Genomic DNA, 24,112 nt, shown 5'->3' with positions numbered 1-24,112 from the left:
GGCAAGCCTGCCTTACAGGATCACCCCCAGCACAGCGAGACTCTCGCTACCGTACCCCCGGAATTACCAAAAGCCCCTGTGCTGCAAGTGCGTAAGGAAAAGTATCCCACGCAACGGATCGTTAACACAGAACAGGCTTTGCTTCATCTGTAGATTATCCCTAAAAAGCAATTAAAGTGCAAGTGCAACGGCTCTGAAAAGAAATGCTGGGAAACACCTATCAACGTGGCCTAGCTGCGCCTCTCCGAAACAACTGGTGAGTAAGGACACATGTGAACAGGTAGAGAAGAGAGTGGCCCTTCACTGGAAGAATGCTTGTCTGTCCGCCAGGCACTGAGCTCGGTACCACCTGGTGTCATCCCACGTGATCCTCACAACAACTCTGGCAAGGAGGATTACTTCCTCCCATCCTCGGCGGCAAAGCCAAGGTTTGGAGAGGTTAAGTGACTTGTGAAAGGTCATAGCTAAAGGAAGTAAGCCGGGATTTGAAAGTAAGTCGCTCAGACGGTGAAGCTTATTAATTCATCAAACCCTAACTTACAATTCGTGGGCTGCTCCTGTTACATTTCGGTCAGAAGTTTACACAGGAGAGGTTTTTAAAGCATCTAGGACGACATTTGTAATTTGCAAAAACCAGTAACAACGAAAACCATTCTGACCCCACGTTCCCCCGCTCCTCAGGAAAGGCCCCTTTGTTCTCTGCTCTCCTCTATATCAAAATTTCTCCAAATATTTGACTCCACTTCCTCCACCTCAAACTCACTCTTCAGACCTCCCCGTCGAGCCCAACCTCTCCATTCCACCTAATCTCTTCTCAGGTCCCCAAGGAGTTCCCAGTGTCCAGGCAGGTCCAAGCGCTGTCTCTGTCTTGCTCGACCCCTGGCAGTGCTGGACACAGTGACCCTTCCTCCCTCCTCCTTCAGACACTCTCGCTTCCAATCATTTCTAAGCTTCCAGAACTCTGTGCCCTTGGTGTCCCCCACCTCAGAGCTTCTCCCCCTCCCCCTGTTCTCAAATGCTGGGAGGGCCGAGGCTGTCTCCGGCACCCTCTCCACCCCACTCCCTCCCCCAAGGAGCTCCAGCCAGTGGCTTTAAATGCCATCCTGAAGCTGAAGACTCCGAAGTGACCATCTCCACCCCCCCCCTCCCCGCACCCAAGAGTGGTCTGAGTCACCACCTCCCATCTTTCGCCCACATTTTCCTGCTTCATCCCCTGGAACTTGCGGTTTGTTCCTTCCGCCTGGACTCTCTCAAGAACACCACATGCTCGGCTCTTTCTTGTCCTTCACCCCTCTAAACGTCACTTTCTAATCTCAGGAATGCTATTCAGTACTGGCTACTATTATCTGCCTATTTGCTAGCTGTGCCCCCTAACTGAAATAAAAAGCCCACGGGGGCAGGGACTTTGTGCTCTGCCGTCTTTCTGCAACAGCCCCCTAACTAGACTCCCGCTTCGGTGCCTGCCCCTCTCCGATTCTTTCTCCACGGCATCATCCACTTCCCTCCTCCCCTCAGAACACACTGCAAAAGCTTTCCAATGGCTTCCCACTGTATTTTAGAACGAAACTTCCAACCCCTTATGTGAGTCAAAGACCCTGGGCGTGCATCGGCCCCCGCCTCCCTCTCCAGCTCCCGTCCTGCTACCTTCCTCACCGTCACTCAGCTGCAAGCCGCCGGGCGCCTTCCGTTCTCTAAGCACAGCAAGCTCACCTGGCGCCCCTTGCCATCCTTCAGATCTCAGCTCCATCTTTACCTCTTTAGAGGAGCCCTCCTCAGCCTGAGTTTCCTTCGCGGTAATGACCATAATCTGTGACTGCACTGCCTGTCTACAGCCCAAGGGCAGGAACCTCATCTGCCCGGACGCTTTCACCCGCACCGTGCACACTGCCACTCCCGCAGCAGACACACAGATACTTTGCGGAACAAACCAACGGAGGCAAAAGAACATTCGGAGTTTCACCAACACAGCCGAGGAACGGGCACCAGTTATCTCTCCTTAGGGCCCAAAGCATTTCCCCAGTATTTACAGTGTCACAAAGTCACTATGGAAAAGTCCTGTATCAAAAACAAAGGGTAGCTAACCTTGGGCAGGTGACTTAAGCTTTTTAAGGCCGTTTCCTCACGTGCAGGAGAGAGATAATACCTCCCCTGGAAGGTAACTGTAGGGATGAGCAGGAACTTACATAAAGCGCCTAACCTACACTTAAGTGCTCCATAAATAGCACACTAAAATAAATTACCATTAAATTATAAGTTACAATTCTAACCCGGCATCAACCTGGAGAGACGTTCAGTAGTGATGACCGGTTGGAAAGCCCAACGTCTGTCTCTCTCTGTCCACCCAAAGCTTGAGGTCCCCACCCCAAGGGGCTGGGTTGGGTAGGGGCTCTGGCACAGTTGATCACATCACCCACACAGTAGAGAATCGATCATCATTCTGAGAACCCACCTGAATTTTACAATCATCTCTCAACTTGGAAGGCTGCTTACTTTTAAAAATAAGTTAGTCTGAAAAGAAACTTGAACTCCCTTGAAACGGTTGACTTCAAAACAGAATCTCAGAATTAGTACTGGGAATTTTCCGGTGAACCTGCCTGAGGCGCCCCCTTCCTCCAGGGACGGCTCGCAGTGCTGGCGATAACACAGTGAGCACCAAGCGGGGAGAATGTCGCGTTTGTGAGCAAGCAACCCACAGACCAGACCGCAGGAGGGACTGGCCTCACTAGCTGGGGGTGGGGCAATGAGTGCATTCTCCGAGATACTGAGACTGTTTCAGAGCTTTTATTTGAGAATCAAGAATGCAGAACACCTAAGTCACAGAGGAGATGAGTAAAAGGTGGAACTTTGGAACCCAAGGCCTAAATTTGACCGACAGCCCTGCTGAAGTGGCAGACGGGCTGGACACAAACAAGGGATGTTTCACGAGGCTGGGACACAGCAGAGGAAAACGCTCCCGAAGGCTCGGAAACCTCCAAGGCAGTCCTTTGGATGTGCATGATGGATAATGCATATTTCCTAGATAAGAATTTCATTTTATTGCAAAGTTTTTAAAAAACAGTAAAAAAAAAAAAGAAGTTCCCAAATACATGTGTTGCTCTGGTTTCAGACTCAGTCAGACCTGAGCTTAAACCCTGGCTCTAACACAGAGTAACTGAGTGAGCCTGAGAAATCCGCCTCTCTGAGCTTCAGTGTGACGGAAGGGGCATGCATATTCTTTACAGGCTGAGATGGAGCACGAGGTCTGTCCAGAAGGAATCCCGCCATGTGATATGAAAAATAGAGACACTTATTGAAGAAGATACAAGAAACATGGTACGTAAGACAATGACGCCTCAGTCCCCTTCAAAGGAGGCACCTTAGGACCTCACACAGTTCTCCCAATTGCCATCAGCTGCCCCATCCTATTTTCCTGAATCTCATCAAAGGTCTGAAATCTCTTCCCTTTCAAAGGCGATTTTAGTTTTGGGAAAAGCCAGATGTTTCAGGGCGCCAAATCTGGGCTGTTAGCGGGGCTGAGTCACCTGGATGATTTGTTGTTTTGCCAAAAACTCTGCACGAGACGTGATGCATGAGTGGGCGCCCTGTCGTGATGAAGCTGCCAATCACCAGTTGCCCATGGCTGCAGCCTTCTGAATCATCACAGTAGTTCCTGCGGAGGACTGTCCAAGCTTAATGCAAAGTCTGGTGCAGATTCATTGCTCTACTCGCTCGTTTTGAATGTGACAGCCACACAGTACACATGCTCACTCAACAGCATCTACCGCCCCCACTGACTAGTACAGTGAAGTCGTCATTGTTCACGCATCTGCATTCCAGTCCCCTCTCCTTGGCTGCCAGGTTACATCCATGTCACGCAAACCATTCTCCTTATATTAACAATGGCTGGACTATTTCCAAACAGACCTCATAGGTGCTCAGTGTAAAGAGAGCATACTTTTACTGGTCAAGGTACACGGCAAGTACTAGGCAAATTACCAGGCTTTCGGTCCTGCAGAAAGAGCAGAAGGCAGTACCACACCTTCTGTCAATGGCAGGCTTTATAAGGGACTAGTGTTAAATATCTGCCTCTCTCCAAACCAGCTTCTAGAGCCTCTATCCACACTGACTGGTAAGGGTTTCAAAGACACCAGATCTCAGGCTCAGCCTCCTCTCTCCACTTCCCAAGTGATACTTTAATAAAAGTGATCAAAGCTTTAGAAGCATTAGGGGAGAGAGAGGATCGTCTGTGCTGTCATCCCAGGTGGCAGACAAGAGGAAAAGTGGGGGAGTTATTCAGAACAAGGGGTCCCAAAGTCCCTTCTCCGATGATCCTAGAAATTTATACATTTTAAGGAAAAAGTACACTACAAAACAGCTAACATGAGCCAAGTGAGTTGTTAGGTTTGCATCTATTGCCTCATTTAATACAATAATCCTGCAAACGTCAGAACTTAAATGCTCATTTTGTAAATGAAGAGGGCTGGGTGACTGGACCAGGGTCACACAGCTGGAGAGTAAAAGAATGTTAAGTCTAGCTTCTTTAATTAATCTGTAGTCCTACAGAAAGAGGGGGTCTTGTTTCACCATCCGTGTTCCCTGCCCTTAGTACTAGAAATCCAAAGGCCTGTGCCCTGGGAGAGCGAGGCCAATGGACGGACTGCGGGAGAAGACAAGGGAGACACACAAAGTGGCTGGCAGGGAGGAAATACTTAGTACCAGTTTCTACTCTCTTCCCGAGACACCAAAAAGGGGTACCTACCCAATCACCCACCAAGCCAACCCTTCAACACTCGAGGACCTGGTAAAAGGTGAGTAGACAGTACAACCATCCCTGGGGAGCCAACATTTTAATTTGTACATCCACTGAGTCATCTGCATTTCCTACTTACTACAACTTCAGGGTAGTAATGCCATAGACAGACTCCAAATTTCTAAAAATAAAGCCCTTAATCAATACTGAAGATGTGTTTCAGTTTCTATTCTGGTCTAGCTTTGTTCCAGCTGAGTAGGGGGTTATGGGTTTTTAAAAAACATTTTATTTATGTATTTTTAGAGAGAGGGGAAGGGAGGGAGAAACAGACGGAGATAAATACCAGTGTGAGAGAGAAACTTTGATCGGTTGCCCCTCGTACACACTCCGCCCAGGGACCAAACCAGCAACCCAGGCACATGCCCTGACTGGGAATCAAACCGGCGACCTTTCGGTTAGCCACAACTGAGCCACACCAGTCAAGGCCTGAGTAGGGGTTTTGACTTAACTGTGTCAACTACAAATAATGCTCCATTACCTTCCGTTTAATATCATTTTCACTGGTAATCATTAAATAATAATGAAAGCACATCCGCAGAGCTCAGGAGCTCCCTCTCCCTGCTCTTAGCTGCAGCCCACCTACGATTCCGTCGGTCCCTCCAATACCAAGCTTACTTTGCCTCGAGGAACCTCCTGCAAGCTATTTTCTCAGCCTTCACCACTGTGCCCCACCCTCGCTCCACACACGGCACCTATGTCCTCAGGGAAACCTCTCACCCTGTCTGTGCATCGTACTACACTGCCCCAAAACTGTAATTCCCTCGTCTGGTTGTCTATTTAGCAATACCGTCAGCCAAACCCTCTCCCAGCTGCTGCGGATTCCCAGAGGAACGAACACAGGCAAGGTCTCTGCATCGCATGCGTTCCGGGCAGACGGGCATTCAAATAGCGCTGCATTTAACAATTGCCCGACTGAGGCTGGGGTGTGGCACGTGGAACAGGAAACAAGAGTGAAGTCTATTTTCCAGCGCTGGTCCCAGCCTTAGTGCCAGGTAAATGTAGTCACCAGGTATTTGCTGAAGCATTACTAATGGTGACAGCATTAGAGGTTTTTTTTTTTTTGGGGGGGGGGTGAAGGGTGGAAGGCAACAAATTCATGACTGAAAAACCGCAATCATGATTCCAAGATGATGAGCAAATTAGGGGGTTTAAACCCATATTACCACATAAATACTTGTAAGAAAAAAACCTAATAGTAGCTGCCTACCTCATCCGTGCTGAAGATAACTTTTAATGTCTGCTAAGATTACTTAGGAATATGAATGGTAAGAGACAACCTTCTAAAAGTAACAGAAAAATATTAAGATTGATGATGAATACATTAGAAAACCAGAAAGGGAGAACCTCGAAGACGAACAAGACCATCCCTTCCATCCCTTTCCTGCATGAAAGCCGTCCTTCCCTACATCAAAACGCTTCTGGAAGGCTTCAGTGCCCGCGAGGGGCTTGGGCCCGGAAAGGCGCCGTGATGAGAATTGCAAAGGATACAAACAGAACTGCACAGAAAACAAATGGGGAAGCGCAGTAACAGAGAGAGAAAACCAGAGAGACAGACCTCAACCGCGACACCCAGGTCTCAGCAGAGCTCTGCCTGTTGCAGCTGACACACAGGGCACACGCTGACACACGCGGCACACACTAACACACTCAGCACAAGCAAGGAGGAAGGAGAAACACAACCAAAGGGTGGGTGAAACAGAACAGCAGAGGGTCCCAGGGCGGAAAGTGTTAAAAACGACACTGGGAAGAAGGGGAGAGCGAGTTCACCTGCCACTAGTAATAAATGAGCTCTTTTCCTGAAGTGGTGAGTGTTGTGAACAACTGAAAAACATACATAATAATCACGAGTTATGAATGGTCTTGGAAACTCCCTGGTTTCAACTAGTCTCTGACAAATACCTGCAGAGGGACCGCAGCATCTGCTATGAAGTGCAGGGGAAAGTAACTCTAACCAGTGGCCTTGTGCCAAAATACCACCCTTGGGGTCTGACCAATTAAATGGCTGCTTCTTCGTGTAAAGTTTGGAAGAGATGACAGACTGAACTCTGCAGCAGGAAAACCCACACACTTAATTTCAGCACAGGCATTTTGCCCCAAAGGGTGAGTCAATCAGGGAAGAAAACAGTTCAGAGTAAAATCTCCCAAAACGCTGAAGAAAGAATAAACGGACCTGCAGTTTAACGACCACAGGACCCTTATTCTTCCATCAAAGCTGATGACAAAGCTCGTCAAGAATAAAAGGACTGGTCCCCCTCGTAGTCTCCGGTGCGGGAAACAGGGCTTACCAGGGCAGCTTTTCTGGGCCTTCTAACCGAAGCAGCTGCTTTCACGAGGTACCATCGCAGTGACCGAGGAACGGGTAACCAGGATAAAAACCGTTCGCGGAGCCAGGGCCTAGGGGAGAGGATTTCTGGCACTCGTACGCCCTAGGAAAAGGAAGCACTCCAAGACAGGCATTCTGCCTAGGATCAAAATTAGGCATTTTACCTTCCCAAAGTGGACTGCAAAGAGTTACTGTAGCCAATCACACTGTGATGTAGAGAATGAACAGAGACTCTAGATTCTGGTGGTATGTGAAGCCTAGCACATAATAGATGCTCAATAAAAGCTGGCCGAAAATAATTTCAAGAAAATCTTTAAGGTTCTTTAAAGTGACAAATGTATCTGCTCTATCCCCTATCCACCTTTTTGTTAGACATGCTGATACATTTAATCAGACTCAATCAAATTTTCCAATGATGTTCCAACAACTAAATGACTCAGGCCCCTCCCACCAGCTCTTCATGTGCTAATCTCCAAAGAACTCTCAGCTGGTGAGAGTGCTTTATCCTCCGTGCAGCCCTACTAGGCTGTTACATTTCTTCCCAATTCTACCCCACTACTAAGGAGGTTTGTCACTTGTCCCACAGTCCAGCCAGTTTAAACGTTCTCCCTTAGCTCCTCAGCCCCTCTTGTCCAAATTCAGAGAACTGAACAAACATTCCCCTCCCCTACCTGGGGTGCGGTCACTGCCTGCACTGAACTCGGATGGGATTTGGTGATAAACGCCAGGTGAATTCAGACTGCTCACCCCCTTCTTCCCACTGACCTCTGGTTTGGTTTGATGTCATTCTGAAAATTATGCCGACTTTCTAAATGGCTTCTGCTCCTGCCATGGTGTACGATGTCCAGTACCCATCCCAACAAGCAGAAATGGAGATTGCTCGTTTGCCTGGTCATCACGAAGAAAACTCTGTATTCTCACCAGTCTCTCCTTGTGAACACACGTGCTTGATGAACATGGTCTGCAGGTGTTACTCTTTGCCCATATATCCCACAACAAAGTGCAAACTGGCTCATCTTTTCCACCCCCTTTTCCTGAGAAAAAAGACACTTGTTTAAAAAAGAAAAGACACCCGTGCTGATACCCGCAAGTTATGCTCTTCTCGTCAGTGCTGAGACTTGCTCCTGGAATATCGGAGTCAAAGGCCAGCATCCTTTGCGATGCGGCAGGGACTCGAGGTGCACGCCACACAGGACCCAGACCTTTGCCTGCCCCATGTTCACAGCTTATGGTTTGAGACCACCAGAAAGGGCCTGTTCTAAAATAACAACCAGTTATTTTAAACAATAACAAGCAGTTGTGACAACCCACAAAGATCCCAAGATTACTCCCACTCCCCACAGGTAAGTTAGTTATTCCACAGTCAACCCAGCCCCACAAACATAATAAAGCAGCTTTCTCAGGGGGGAACAATGAGGAACGGGAAGGGGTTCAGAAAACAAGGGTTCCTAAGACTTTACCAGCTGAAAGGCCCACAGGCTAATTACTTGTTTAATCTCCTCTCCAAAAACTTGCCTTGCCTAGGGGTAAAACAGCCCAGCAGTTAGCAGTAGACCCAGCTTTCAACCCTCAAGGAAATTTTCAATTCGAAGACTAACATTGGGATAATTTGTAAACTACCTGGCTCGAGAACTCAGGAAACACTCCAAAGATGTGCTAGGAATCCTGGAGCCCAACAAAAGGATCCTGCAATTTAAAAGGCTAGTGAATTCTAGGCTAAGATCTTCTATTGTTGTTTTTTTTTTTTAAATAGCCAAGCACAGCTTGAATCCCACAGCGACCAAAAGTAACCAGATCGGCAATGACTTCAGTGGTTTCGCTTTATGAAACATATGGGCGTGGTCACGGTGGAAGCTAAAAAAGCCACCACACCTCTGGAAGAGAGGAAGACGCACACCAGTCTGCAGGCAAGGGCAGGAAGGGCTAGTTGCCTTAGCTCCTTTTCAAACCAGAAACTGAGACTTCTTCAGCTACCCTCAAATATTCAAACTCTTTTTTAACCACAGCAAGTTTTGAAACACGGGCACACAAGTTACACTAACGAGCACATCCTGTTTGCACTTGACTTCCTGCTCTGGGCTGTCTGTCTTTTTACACTGCTGCTCCCTAGCCACAAACAGGTAGGCAAACTTTCCTATCTGCCAACAACTGGTTCACTGGACAGTGTTTCAATGACAATAAAACACATTCTACCAGTCGGGTAGAAGAGGCACCTAAAAAGCACCAAAAACCAGTCATGGGGCTCAAAGGCAGCTTCTGGATTTCCCACGCTCCATACCAACATCTGACCTAGAGGAAACAATCAAAACACAGAAAGGGCTGAGATAAGAAAACTAAGCTGAAAAAAAACTTAGCATATGAGGGCTGGGAAAACGAGCAAGAAAAATTAGATATATTTTTATTATTAAATGGTGGCCTCTTTTCAAATATAGAAAGAACAGACTTCTGTCAGCCAGTACCCACCGAGCAGAGTCCCAGAAGGGAACCACCTGGAAGGACTATGACAGTTAAAAAGGTTCCTCTGCTGAGCGCTGTCCCCAGTCCGGCCTGCTACCAGCCTGAGTCCACTTTTCAGCACCGCAAGAGCCGTCGGTTTCAGGGACCTGACGCCCTCACTTCCAGTGAAACTCCCATTGCTTTCAAAGAGCTGCCGGTTCTCCCGGAGTCACATTCAGCCTTGGGATTAAGCGCTAGGCAACAAATATCCCCTTTCTTATGGATTTGTCATTTAGCCTCTTTGGGTCTGTTTTCCCATCTGGAAAATAGGAGGGTTGGACTACACTCTAATGTTTCTTGCAGCTCTAGAAAAAATTCAGGGATTCAACACTAACAACAGCAGAAGCTTCTGTGGCTTCTTGCGTTATGTCTATGGTGATACAGGATGCCTCTAACATCCCACGGCGGGAACACACGCGTTGATCTACTACTTCCCAAGTACCCAAGGACTTTTTTCCCTTTCCCTAGAAATGTGGATCAGAAAGTTTCCCACTCGAAACCAGTGGATCAGCAAACCTTAAGGACTGCTGTTTACACATGGTCTTTTTAGGAGGATCTTAATGCAATCACGCGGGTCCTATGATTCCTGGAGAGGAGAGAGCCACAGAGGATGGAGACAATCTGACCAGCACGCATGTGGCTCTCCCACACAGTGACTGCTCATGAGGCAAAATAAAATCTGGGTAGGAAAAGGGAGTGGTGAAGACAAGTTCTGTGAGCCGGTGCAATGGAAAGCAGAGCAGGTTTAAAAGAAGAGGAGAAAGCAACGAAGGGGGAAGAAATCTAAAGCAATGAGCAGAAAATTTAAACTGAAATGTCGCTCACCCACTCATCCATCCAGCAGGCATCCAATGCCCAATCTGTGCAGGGAGCTGAACTAGACCCAGGAGGAAACGCAAAGGTCAACCAGACAGATCCAGGCAACGAGGCAACGGTCTGTCTAGCGTGAGAGATAAAGGCATGGACACAAACAGCTGAAATATGCGGCAGAAAGCATATTGTGCCATAAAGAAGACATAAAAGAACCCTTTGCTACGAGACCCAGGGGAGGACGTGACTACTCCCAATGAGGGAATCAGTCATGGAGGCTTCAGAGACAGAATGACATGCAAAGTCAAAAACGCGACAGAACCACGGACAGCCACGTCGGCAGTCTAGGACATAAAGGCACAATGAGTAACTGGATTGGATTCAGACGTAAGAGGGCACAACAGGAGGGTGGGAAGGACACTAGCTGGTGCTCCAGAGAGCCATGGCTAAGCTGCGTAACTGGACTGCAGCCAGACTAAGTATTTCGTATTTCAAAGTCAGACTCAGAAGTTGGGTTTACATGCAGTGGAAAAGGAGGTGGGGAATGGATCACGGCTGACAAGTGAGGAGCTAGAGAAATCTCATAATTTAACCCACAAAATTAAGATAATAAAGTCAACACAAAAACAATGCGTGCAGACATGTAACGTCCCTCTAAGGAGATACACTGTCCTCCAAACCAGAAGTGAGAAGAGAGGAAGACAAAATGGCTTTCGTGATGGCGTTAACACGCAGGGGGCCGGCACAAATAACGCCCCTTTTAATTACTAAACCTTTTATTACAAAACCATAAGCATGTCATTCTGTAACATAACAATATCACGCTAACAAGCACCATATGGCACGTTAGGTGAAATGTTCAAATTAAAACTATAAACTATTACACTCATATTATTACTCTACCAACCACACTCAAGCAGGCGTTATTTCTGCTGGACCCTGTATGTAATTAAAGAATGTGGTCAACAAAGAAAATTAGAAGGGGGGAAAAAAAAAAAAGAGGAGGAGGATATAGAGGAGGCCATTTTTACTCCAGAGTCACAGCAGGCAGAGAAATACTGGGGCTAGGTGAGTGACACAGCACCTTATCTGCAGGGAGGTAAGGCTCCCCCATGAAGCGCAGGCGGGATCAGCTTGCAGGAGCAGGTAGGGGTGTGAACTCTCAGTGTCAGAGGGACCGGGTTCCTGTCCCAGTCCAGGCTCTCACCAGCTTGGAGACAGCCTTGGCTTCCTCATTTGTAAACTGAGGGCAACGGTGCCTGCTTTTCAGGAGGACCGCTGGGAGAATGAAATGCCCCACTATATGTGAAGCACTTTGTACAGTACCTGGCACACAGCAAGCAATCAATAATCTTAGCTTTCTTGTAACTGTATCCTTCCCCACACACTATTCTATCATATTATTCCATGCTCACCAAGCAAGCTTGGTATCATTAAATTTCATTTCTGAGATCTCTTGCTCTTGGAAAAACAATATCCTAGCAAAATCCAGAATCCTATTACCAGGAAAGGAATCCTTCACTCTAAAACAATAAATTGACACTCCTTTCTGAGCACAAGCCACTCATGACTAATAGAATCCTGTCTCCAAAAGACTCATCATTTTCAGGTACAAAACAAAATACATTTGCGACCTGAGAACCAGACTTAAAGCATAGTGACCAAAATCCCCAAGGGTCTTCCTGAGAAGCTGGGTGGCACCCACCAGCTCACTGTACCTAATGCCACCCTCGATCTACAACAAGCCAAAGCGGACTATACTGCTCAGCCTCCCACCTCTCTCAGACCCTTCAAATCACGTGCTATGATGAAGCACTTTATCTCTTTCTCTAACCTTTCTAGAGGTCAAAGATCCCATCTTATTCATCTTTGCATTCTTTCCCCCATATCCCAATATACCTTGCATCAAAGAGAACCACAATAAATTTATTGTAAGAATGAATTTAAAACAAGTTTTCTTGCAAACACAACCCATTGCCATCTGCCATTCCTGTGCCCTATGGCCCTTTCCTGATTTAACTTATTCCGTGTTCCCTCCCCGCTCTTCCCCTTCCCCCCGCAACCTCTCCACACCTGAGCTACCAAGCATTACAGAAAAGTCTGACGATTTTACTTAGCGGGTTCCCAACAAACTCATACACTGGGACCAAGCCACCACTGGGCTTAGAAATCTTTTATTCATTCACTTCTAGCTGATGTCTCCACATGAACACTCCAAAGAGCACTACTGCTGCGCAGGGCTTGGGGACATGAGACCCCGAGTCAAAGCTCAGGCTCCCTGTGCGACCTCAGTCACGGGGCGTAACTGACCCGAACTTCACTCTCCACACCTGTACTGCGGAGGGCCTGCAGGCGGTAATTAAGGCAAACAAACCCTCAACACACCGAAGTGCTCCAAGAACAACTATTACTGTGTTCTACTTCGTCTGAGAGACCTTGCAACCCCTGTCCCCTCTTCCACTTCTCTGTCAGACAACCAGAAACCTTCTCACCTGCTTTATACCAAAACAACCACGCTCCATCCCTTTATTCTGAGGCAAACCAGCTAGGGCAGAACCCAGCATTTTGACCATCAGTTTAAATTTTTTTAAATTTAGCCCTGGCTGGTGTGGCTCAGTGGATTGAGCGCTGGCCTGCAAACCAAAAGGTTACAGGGATCGATTCCCAGTCAGGGCACACGCCTGGGTTGCGGGCCATGCAAGAGGCAACCAATCGATGTTTCTCTCCCTCTCTTTCCCTTCTCTCTATAAATAAATGTGTTTTAAAAATCAGCACATCTCTTATATACCTACATATAACAGCAAACTAGACAAGTACTACTACGCAAATATACTGTGTTCTACCTAAAATATAACACTAAAAAAAAATTACAAAGCGTAAAAATACATAGAAACTTCTGCAATTTCCTTCCCACACTCCAAAGGAAGGCCTCACCTTCCCCTAGAACGTGGAAATTCTGGAGGTCACTGCACCACTGGGCAGGCTGTTCAAAGACAAAGGTAGACTGAACGCACTCGGTACAGCTCCTAGCACAGTGCCTAGCACACAGCAGATGCCCGTCACCACCGGATTGGGAGACCCTGCCTTCACACACGCTGCTCCGGGCGCCGCCCCACCTCCCCTCTCCTAACCCCTAACTTCCCTAACAGAGCAGCGGGGACCCTGCTTCCGTTTCTCATCACACACTCGTTCACTCCCTCCCTCCTTCCCTCCCTCCCTCCCTCCCTCCACGCTCCTGCAAGCCCTCCCTGCAAGGTCACCTGTCACAGGCTGACCACCAAATGCATGGCTCTTTCCTAAGTCCTCAGCCTTCCTGACCACCTGCGTTCTTCCTCCAGTCTTTCCCACGGCTCCTCCTTCCCCTGCAGTTCCCACTGAGAGAGCAGCTTGACTCTGACTTCAAGGACCAGCTGTCCCCCCCATCCTTCCCTGGGTCCTCCTTTGCCCCCTAACATCCCCCAGGGCTCAGTACTAACCATCTTCCTTTCCCTCTCTGGTGAATTCTATGGGGTCTGTGTTTTGAATATATCCTGAAACCACCCCGTTCTCACTATGCCCGCTGCCATGCCCTGCCTATGTGCCACTTTCTTTCTCAAGAACTAGGGTGAACCCGTCCCCAGTGGTCCCCCTTTGACACTCTACCCTCTGCACAGTAGTCCGGGTAAACTTCCACTTAAACAAATACATACATGTACTGGGGGGGGGGGGTAAAAATTGGGACAGCTGTAACAGAATAAACAAGAATAAAAAACATTTTAAAATACATACTCTGCTTGTTACTTCCCTCCGTTAGAGCCACCAGGGGTCTCCCACCACATTTTCTTCTAGAGCCAGACGCCCCACACGGCCAGAGGAGGCCCCATGTGTTATGGGCCCTGCCTGCCTTTCTCACCTGGCCTCCTGCTGCTCTCCCTCTGGCTTCACCTCCCTCAAAGCCCTGGGGGGGTCTCCTTTCAGTTCCCCAGAAAACAATAAATTACTGACTGCCCCCAAGCCTACACACCGTGGTTCTTTTTCTCCCAGGAACATTCTCCACAGCTCTTTTCTCAAGCTGGTCCCTCCTTGGTCACACTTCAGCTCACCTTCCCTACAATGCACTTTCGCCTGGCACACAAGGAAGCTCAAATAAGTATTTGCTGAATGAGTAGATTCCATAGTGTTCACTCAGATAACTCCAAATCTAAACATCTGGACTCAACCTCACCCTTCAACTTCCTACCTCACTTCCGAAGGCCTGCTACGTATCCTGACCCTGCACTCAACGTGCCAAGCACACGCAAAGCGGAGCTGTTCACCCCTTCCCAAACCAGTCCCTCCGACATTCTGACCTCATGAGCAATGCAATCCACACAATCTGCTTTGGAACTGCGATTTTCCCATTCATTCTCTCCACCTGTCCAAAATTCTAATCACCCTTTAAAACTGACTAAACTATCGCTCATTCATGCATGCATCCAATCAACCACTTATTCACTCAGCAAACACTTACTGAGTACCTTTTACGAGGCAGGCACTGCAGTAGACACTGGAAAGCAGGGCAAACATATCTTGTCTGTTACACATCACTCAAATGATCTTACAAATATTTAATTATAAACTAAAAAGTACTACGAAGGAAAAAGTACTAGAAACTATGAGGGAAAAAGTGAAGCATCCAGAAACACTCCTCTGGTGACGTGCTAATGAGACAACCTGCACCAGGCCGCCCGGAGGGCAGGGCGCGCCCGGCAGAGGGCGCAGCCAGGCCCGGAAGGAGCAGACAGGCAGGCCTATCTTAAAGCACCTGCCATCCTGCCCCGGATATTACACCTGTCTCGTTCCCTTCCCCCAGCCCCAGCGTCATTTTACTGACAGCTACCTGAGAGAAAGGGGACAGTGTCTCTCATGTGCCAACACCCTCGGGAGACCTGGATTCACGTGTATGGTACCGAAGGAGTCCATGCTTATAATAAAAAGCTTCCGATGACTCTGACACGCGACCAAGTTCATAAATCATATGCCCAAACTATCTATTCAATAAACACGTATTACCATTCTCATTAAAAATCTCTAGGTCAGTATAATAAACTGTTTCCAAAATTGGGGACAATAATCCCAACCATACAAAAGGCCCTTTTGCAGTGTGACTTTCACACTCTACTCTTGTCTGTGTCCCCTTCCATTCAATATGGGCTACACTTGTGATTCCCTTTAACCAAAATCATGGAGCAAAGAAATGATGTAGGACTCTCAGGCCTGGGCCTTAAAAGGCCCTCCAGCTCCCATTATGGACCCGCTGGAAGCCAACCATCATGGAAAAGGAGCCCAATCTACATTAGTGAGTGGTGAGAGGCCAAGAGAGAAACGGACCTCATGGAGGAGAACCACCATGTCCCGGCCAACAGCCAGCACTGAGGCCCCAGACATCTGGGCGACGCCGTGACGAACCCTCCAGTCTAATCACCATCACACAGGGCACACCGACAGGCTCCTCTTCCCTGAATTACCCACAGAGCGACGAGCAATGGAACGGCTGTCATCTGAAGCCACTAGAAGTTTCAGGGTGATGTGTGACTCAGTGATAGATTATCAAACAGCAACTCAACACTTTTCGCAGTCGTTCAAATGTTTCTCAACTTTGAAGATCAGACTCTTCCTCACATTCATTAAAAATTACTCCTCCTTCAATTTAAACCCATTTCCTCTTAAGTCTTTGAAGTACATGAAGAACAACTAATCAGAATCCCCCTGGCAGAAACTGTTCTTGTACTTGAAGATGGTAATCAATCCATCATCCCTTAGCTTTTTCTTCCCCAGGCTAAACATCCTTCCTTTTTAAAAAAAACTTATAATGATGACTTTTTTTTTTTTTTAACTTTTAATCCTCTTCATCCTCTCTGAAGTATGTGGGGACGAAAACTGGATACCAGTATCTAACAGAGATTATTTCCTAGCCCTTATGGTTCATCTTTCTACAGTCAAATTCCACACCGTTCCAAATATAGCATATTAGCACCCCCCAAAATCTGAATTACCCTACAAATGTAATCACTTACTAGAATTACTTTTCTGTTAACACTCAACTTACTCCCTTCCGTGATGACTCTCTTCACTCAACAACCTGGTTTGACACTTCACTTCTGCATTAGGTTTTAACAAATTCTACACATTTGAAGCACAATAGAAAAGCTTGAGAGGTTGGAGCAGGCACACTTACAATTTCAATCAAGGTCTCTTAACGTTGTCAAGGCCTTTCCTCATGTCAGGCAGGCTCTGGGTACCTCCCCCTTCCCCCTCAAACATAAAGGGGCCGTATAAAAGGCAAGATCTTCAGCACATGCGTACGGAGCAAAGGTACCTTTGCTGGGGAAGCCAGTAAGGTCTATTTAACTGCAACAGACAAACCAACTGCTTAACGCAACGTAAAAGCACATTTTCTCTCCGAGTCTTACCTGAATATGTGTTTCAATGTCAGAAGTAGCTTTATAATCACCAGTAAGATAGGGATAATAAAGCCTACCCAACAAAAGGTACTGCAGGTATCGAATAAAATGATACAGGGGAATAATTTTGTAAAGTACTGATATTATAAAAATGTTAGGTGACATTACGGAACTCAGTTTCAGCGAAGCCTACAAATGTTCAAACTAACTTTGAATGGTTCCCTGATGGTTTCAGACACATAGAGATTAGGCACCATGGGCTCAAGTTCATCAAATAAGAACCCAAAACATGCCATCTTATACAGCAGCTTATAAATGTCCTAATACTGCTAAGAGTAATAAAGACATTTGAACTAGTGACTTGACCTTGGAGACCCACATCAGCCACTGACTGATGGAACTAGGTCAGGGACCAGGTTCAGTCAAGGAACTCAACAGTCTAGTGGAAGGGACACACCGTGCTGCGGAAATTAAGTAAGAAACAATAAGCCTTGGCCGGGAAGCTCTGTTAGTTAGTGTGTTCCCTCTGAGGTTACGGGTTCGATCATACGGGAATTAACCAGTGAATGCCTAAGTAAGTGAAACAAGAAATCAAGTCTCTCGGTTGCTCGCTCGCAAATCAATCAATAAGTAAATAAATAAGTAAAAAGAAAGAAGAACCCTACATGTGAAAGGTGGAAAAGGTGTAACATGAACTACGTCTCCTGAGGGATGAGCACTTTGCCAGCCAGAGAATGGGAGGCCACTAGCAAAGGACAGAATCTTAAAAGGACACTGTATAAGCAGGAACTAGAAAAATGAGAAGTTCTGTGAGGTTAAAGAGGAGAGAAATGGCTTGGGAAAGGAGCAGGAGATAAGACAGGTACTAGTAACGGAGATAAGATAGGTAGGAGAGGGTCAAATTGTGAAGGACTTTACCTATGGAAGTGAAGCAGGACAAAAGGAACCAATGCCACTCTGACAACCCGAGAATACGAAGATTAGACTTGGCCTTTCCGAAGACAACTGGCAACAATATGAAGATGGAGCTGAGATAACGGCCGAACCAGAAGTCAGACCCTCCAACTCCTGGAGGCAGAGTCTTTCGTGTGTGCTAATGTCTTCAGTGTGCGAGATCCGAGGGAACGGCGCTGCCTGCAACCCTTGAGGAGTGCAGGCCCAGCCTGAAAGGCACCCGCACGCACAGTTTAAGCCGCTGGGCTCATTCAACAGAATGTCTAGTTTCTGACCCCTGGTGAACTCAGGCAACAACAGTGGGAATTAAGAAAAGACACATCAAACAGTACTCCAATATAGTGGTAATCAAAAGGGTTTAGTAACTATAGATTTAGCACATTTAGAGGATGTGAGGTATAAAAAGAGTAAACAGGAAGATTTGGTGGATATAATTAACAGAGTTCAAACATACAGCAATATAAGCAGATAACAGATACAGGGTAGGGAGATAATGAGCTGTTATGTATGTGCTGACTTAAAGGGCCTTTGAACATACTGGTAGGTTTGTCAAGTTAGACAGTTTGTCGAGATTTGTGAGGCTGGAAATAAGGATCTGGCCCTAGTTGGGTGGCTCAGTTGGTCGGAGCAGCGTCCCATACGCCAAAAAGTTTTGGCTTCAATCCCCCATCAGAGCGCATACCTAGTTGCAGGTTCAATCCCCAGTCTGGGCACATATGGGAGGCAACCAATGTTTCTCTATCTCTCTCCCCACTTCCTCTCTCTAAAATCAATAAGCATGTCCTCAGGTGAGGAGGAAGGGAGGGAGGGAGGAAGGGAGAGAGTGGGGGGGGGAGAGGGAGAGAGAGGAGGAAAGGAGGGAGGATGGATAGATCTGAAATTTAAGACGAACAGCTGGGCTGGTAAAAAACACTGCAGATAGCTGAATTTAGGGGCATACTAGAAATCCTTAGAGGAAGGGGCTGGGGAAGAATGAAAGCATACTCAAGGCAAACCCTGAACCATCAACATTTATGGGATAATCCAAGGAGAATAATAGGAGAACACACTGGAAACTCCGAAAAGACGAGGAGGCCTCCCAGCCAAATGAAGAGGGTAGCTGGGGGAAGGAAAGAGTGGGTCGACAGTGCTAAGTGCTTGGCGGCAATGAAGTAAAATAAAGGCTGAATCCAGGCCAGTGGGCTAGGTACGGGGTCAGGTCATCGGGAGCTTACTGGGGATCTCCAGGAAAACATGAGTAGGGTAGTAGGGGGGGAAGCCAAAACGAAAGGCTGCTGAGACGAGCAGAGTTGTGGGAGTATAGGCCCTTCCTCATTCTATCCTTACTGTGAACCTACTATGTGCCAAGCACCATGGACACAATTCTAATAAAAGATGCTGATTCTCAATATACCTATGATCAGAGCAAACCCAGGGTGCTCCAGAGCGCCAGCCAATCCAGTCTCGGTGAACAAAAAGAGACCCCATGAAAGAAGAGACTCCCAGGCTCAGGCCGGCTCACTAGGGTGGAGTAGGGGCAGGGTGTTTCAGAGGAGGCCTGTTTGTGCAAAGGCCTGAGGCAAAAGAGAACATGGATATTTGGGGTAACTGCAAGGAGCAGAAGCAAACTTTGAAGGGGGCAGTTACCTAGTGTTGAGGCTGAAGACTTAAAAAGTTCAGAGGTGAAGAGGAGGGAGAGAGGGCAGTAGCCTCAGCAGAATTAGGGGCCAGAGCAGGTTCTTTGTAATCCTCAGAAAGGAATTCGGAAACTCACTGGCAAACAGTGAGTGTTCTCTGAAATTCAATATTCATGATAATTAGGTAGATAAGCAAATATGTTTGCCTCTCTCTCCCTTTAACACTAGTTCCATTTCAGCCAGGCCGGGTAGCTCAGCTGGTTAGAGCCTCGTCCTGATACGCCAAGGTTTGCCCCACAGTCAGGGCACACACAAGAACCGGCCAATGAATGAATGTACGAGTGGAACAGCAAACTCATGTTTCTCTTTCTTTCTCTCAAATTAATAAATTAATTTTTTAAAAAAAAACAAGTTTGACTTATTTCTCACAAGACAAAAAAGAACAGAAAACAAGAGCAAAGACGGATAAAGCTGTCAATGGGTTTGACTTCTCTAAGGTTTATATAATAAATGGTCTAATTAAGTCTAAAACCATATCCAGATGCCAAATGCATGAAACTTTCCCCGCTTAAGCATCAAAGAGCTGAAGGATTAACTTCAAGATAGCCAAAGATAAGGCAGTGACTCACTTCTGCAGACTAAGAATTTTCCACTGCAGCTCAGTCTAGCTAATAAAACTAAGAGAAAGAATCTGGGGTTACCTGATTGTGTCTGTTTCAAAACATTGCCAGGACAGAAAGCAAGCTGCCTCCAGTTCCAGCGGCTGAGGTCCTTGGAGCAACATTAGGATGAGATCATCTCAGGAGCCAACAGCAGCAGCTTTCAGGCAAAGTGAATGGTGCCGCCTGGGGACATATCTTTGGTAAGCAAGATTGCAACAGAGCAGGCGGTTCACCCCGCGCACTGCTGACTCATGCCAGGCAGAACACGCTTCCCAAACAACTCAGCCGGAGCCAACCGCAGTGAACTGCAACCTGGAAAAGAAGAGGTGCCCTGCTGGTTTTTCTTAATTGAGTGCTGACTACTGGGGACAGTGAACCTCACTCCCCTAATGCCGGTCACTCTGCGGACTCTGGAACCTTTACCCAGAAAGCTCGAGTTGTCACTTTCTGAAATTTCATCTGAGAACAGCTGGGTCCCGGCTCTGAAGATCACCCCCCAAGAGGCTGATACAGAAATCACTTTGCTTTTACAAACTACAACACCTGAGTCCAAGGACTGGCGGGCTCAGTCACCACCGGCCGTTCTGCCATTGGGGCAGTTCTGTGAGCTCCAGCCAGACTCGCTGGTCTGTCCCCCACCAGGCCTCCTCCCGCCTCTCTTCTTCCTCGGACAAGGCAAGTCCTCCAGTCATCCGCTGTCACATTCTCTACTAAAGCCAAACTGTCCACCATCCTACCTACTGGACGCTTAAGGCACAGAGGAAGGAGTCTGTGAAAGCTGCATGAACACTTACTTTTAAAAAGAAAAAAAAAATCCCTCAGTTTACGTCAATTCTCATTTATTGGCCAGCTTACTTTAAAAAACTCAATTCTAGAATGACTGGATCACCAACAGCAACTAATTATTACTGAATTTGCCCTGAAGGGCTAGAATTGGCGTTGGTGCAATACAAAGAAAGCAAAAGATTTAAGGCCTTGCTTCCTATGTGTTTTCATTTGACAAAAAAGAAACTAGAGTTCACGTGAGATCCTCCTGTTGCCTGCTCAAAATTCCTCACGGTCATTACCCATTTCTTAGCCTAGTCATTCAAGGCTACCACATCTAGCTTCACCCATCCTTCCAGGGAGGTCCTCACATGTACAAACTGGACGTAGCTGCCAACTCAATGGTCATTCAAGAAATGTTATTAGTTCACGTACAATATACATGTAGACCGTCATAATTGGGGTTTTAAAAACTACGCTACTTAATTTTACTCCTTTTCAAGGGGCTAGTTTAAAAAAATATTACTTCTCCCACTCACTAATTCCCCTTAATTACATTATCACAGTAGGATAGCCACGCTGAGCTTGTAGAAGGCTTTATGTTCCCCCTCTTTTACTTATTTTATGTTCCCTCATTTACTTCCTCCCCTTCAGTGTTTTCCTTTTCAGAAAATGGCTGTGTTGGGGAAAAAAAAATACAATAAATAAAAATTTTAATTTAATTTAAAAATAGAAAAAGAAAATGGCTGTGTTTAAAGTTTTCCTGCAGTGCCTGTTCAATAGTCCTTTTCAAACGAGAAGAGAACCTTTACAACAGTTCATCACCTTTATCTCACGGACCACACTGTAGAAAACACTGCTGTCGTGGGTGATAAGTCACAAACATTCCGACGTGAAGCAACTCTCGAGGCCCATACAGTGTAGACGAATATGGAACCTCCAAAGGGGAAAAAAATATATTGTTAGAGGCTTCGGACTCATTCTGTATTAGTAAGTAAAGAAGAGAAAACCCAGAGGTACTGTGCCCAGGAAATAAATGTAAATTATAGGAACAGCAACACGAGGGCCAGAAACACGCGGACTCCCCACCTCTGCCGAGGTAAGTACCACTCAGCAGGTGAGATAAGCCAGCACGGATTATCAGTTCCCTGTTTGGGATTCCCCCCAAATATACTTTACCCTAGTTACTTCCTTACACTGGAAAGGCTGAGCACTACACATTTAGAGCTTTAAAGAGATGTTAAATTTGAAACAAAGATTTCAGCCACTTGATGTTTTATGAGGTCAAATGAAAACTATGAGAATATATAAAAATATGTACAGGAAATTTAAAAAATAATGGTGGCCTTGCACTTAAATTCTTTCAATGCCTCACCTTAGAAGTCATACAAATAATTCACCGCCCAAAGCTACACAGGCTCACTTTTCACGGGTGGTCACAACAGATGTGTTAGAGGGATGTGTATGTGTGTTTCGTGTATGTGTGTGTGTTCTGTGTTATAGGTGTGTATATATAAAACGTGCACACATCCATACCCACTGTTGTGCGTGAACAGGAATAGGTAATGCCATTGATAACCCACGTTTTGTTCTGCAATATATATCAGCATTATAAAGCAGGTGTCAAGAGAATTAAAAATATTCACTTCTCAGAATTCTGTAGCTTTCCAAATCCACAGAAAATCCCTAAATACATAAAGATACGAAAGGACACACCTGCCAAAGAGGGAACTGCAATCGGAGCAGATGAAGGAGGTATTTTTAGCTTTATCGACATCTGAATTGTTCTTAACACGCATATGTCCAAATATTACTTGGTAATTTAAAACTCAGTTGAGCCCTGGCTGGTGTGGCCGAGTGGATTGAGCACTGGCCTATGAACCAAAGGATCACCGGTTCGATTCCTAGTCAGGGCACATGCCTGGGTTGCAGGCCAGGTCCCCAATGGGGGGCGCATGAGAAGCAGCCACACATTGATGTTTCTCTCTCTCTCTCTTTCTCCTTCCCTTCCCCTGTCTAAAAATAAGTAAATAAAACCTTTGAAAAATGAAAAAACTAAAATTCAATTGAACTTTACAAGTTTTTTACCATTTATAAACTACTTTAATCTTGTCCCCTTCTCACTTTCTCCTCAACACCTACCTACTCCCCCATTAACAACATCCTAAATAATATTGCACATTTCTTCTTTTTAACAAAATCAATCTTCACTATGCCCGCATACTTCTTCTGATTCACAGGTGGTGGTGAATTGATAAAACCCAAACAAAAGTGGTTGTCTCGCCATGCTGAAAATCAGGGACATTGCCAAATCCGAATCTCTGGTGTTCTGGGTTCTCTTGACCTTTTTTAAAAACTAGTATACCTCCTCTTCAAAAAGGACAATACACGTGTCAACTAAACATCTGTCATCTAATAAATCACAGAAATTAAACGTGAAAAATGAAGGCGATTTTAGGATACTCAAGATCAACTCTAAGCGCACTCGAGAAGCAACAGGAGTGCTTAGGAAGACAGTCACCGCCCACCCCAGCCCCAGCCGCTGAATCCGCAGGAGCCTCCAGAGTCTGAATCTTCAATGGACATCCTCCTCTCCCAAGTGACTGTGATGCCGAGGGCCCTGGGTCATGTTTTGGGAGACAGGGCAGAGCTGTGCGCCCTAAGCAAAATGTGCTCAGTACGACACAAAGTTTTTGTTCAAACACCACCAGACTGAGCAGTAGTCTCACTAAGCGTGTCCTAGACGTTAGTCCCCTCACCCACGAGACAAGGCCAAACAACACAGCAATCCAACTGAACTTATGTTGTTGATCGGACCATTATTTCCTTCAGGCCTCCAGAGGCATTTATCCTAACTACTTTTCAGGATTTTACTTTTATTTTTTGATGTTGTTTAAAAAAATCTTTATTGTATTTTTCCATTACCATTTAGTCCCTGTAATCACCCCACTGCTGTCCCTGTCCACGAGTCCTTTCTCCTTTTTGCTCAGTCGCTCCACCCCTAACCTCCCTGTCCTCAAACAGCTGCCATCCTGCTCTCCATCCATGAGCCTGCCCCCATTTCCCGTGTTTGTTCGGTTTGTCCCTTAGCTTCCACCTAAGAGTGTGATCCCCCGGTGCTTGTCTTTCTCTGCCTGGCTTACTTCACTCAGCGCAATGCGCCGCAGGCCCCTCCATGCGGCCGTTAAGGGTCTGAGCGGTCACCCGCAGGCGTGTTATCCTGAGACGTTTTCATAGCTGGGCTGCAGCACACGGGCTTAGTGGGACTTTTCCAG

At 46.6% G+C, this 24,112-nt stretch overlaps 1 protein-coding gene across 9 annotated transcripts in view; it reads right to left on the bottom strand.

Annotated features, from left to right (window-relative positions):
• The window catches only part of RFFL (ring finger and FYVE like domain containing E3 ubiquitin protein ligase), a 59,933-nt gene that overhangs the window by 19,947 nt on the left and 15,874 nt on the right, over nt 1–24,112 (bottom strand). For 2 of the 9 annotated variants that reach the window (XM_053910595.2, XM_053910600.2), the window contains one exon: nt 20,112–20,255. The exons of 5 other annotated variants lie outside the window; for them this stretch is intronic. The gene's annotated coding sequence lies outside the window, so the exon portion shown is untranslated. Of the gene's footprint in view, nt 1–7,074; nt 7,185–7,877; nt 8,147–20,111; nt 20,256–24,112 lie in introns of those variants that run through there. 2 more of the 9 variants (XM_045190056.3, XM_053910597.2) reach the window with 2 other exon arrangements.

The sequence above is a fragment of the Desmodus rotundus genome, chromosome 9, assembly GCF_022682495.2.
Source record: "Desmodus rotundus isolate HL8 chromosome 9, HLdesRot8A.1, whole genome shotgun sequence".
In the NCBI taxonomy this organism is placed as follows: domain Eukaryota; kingdom Metazoa; phylum Chordata; class Mammalia; order Chiroptera; family Phyllostomidae; genus Desmodus; species Desmodus rotundus.
Note: the sequence above shows the minus strand (reverse complement) of the source record. Positions and strands in the feature narration are given on the sequence as shown.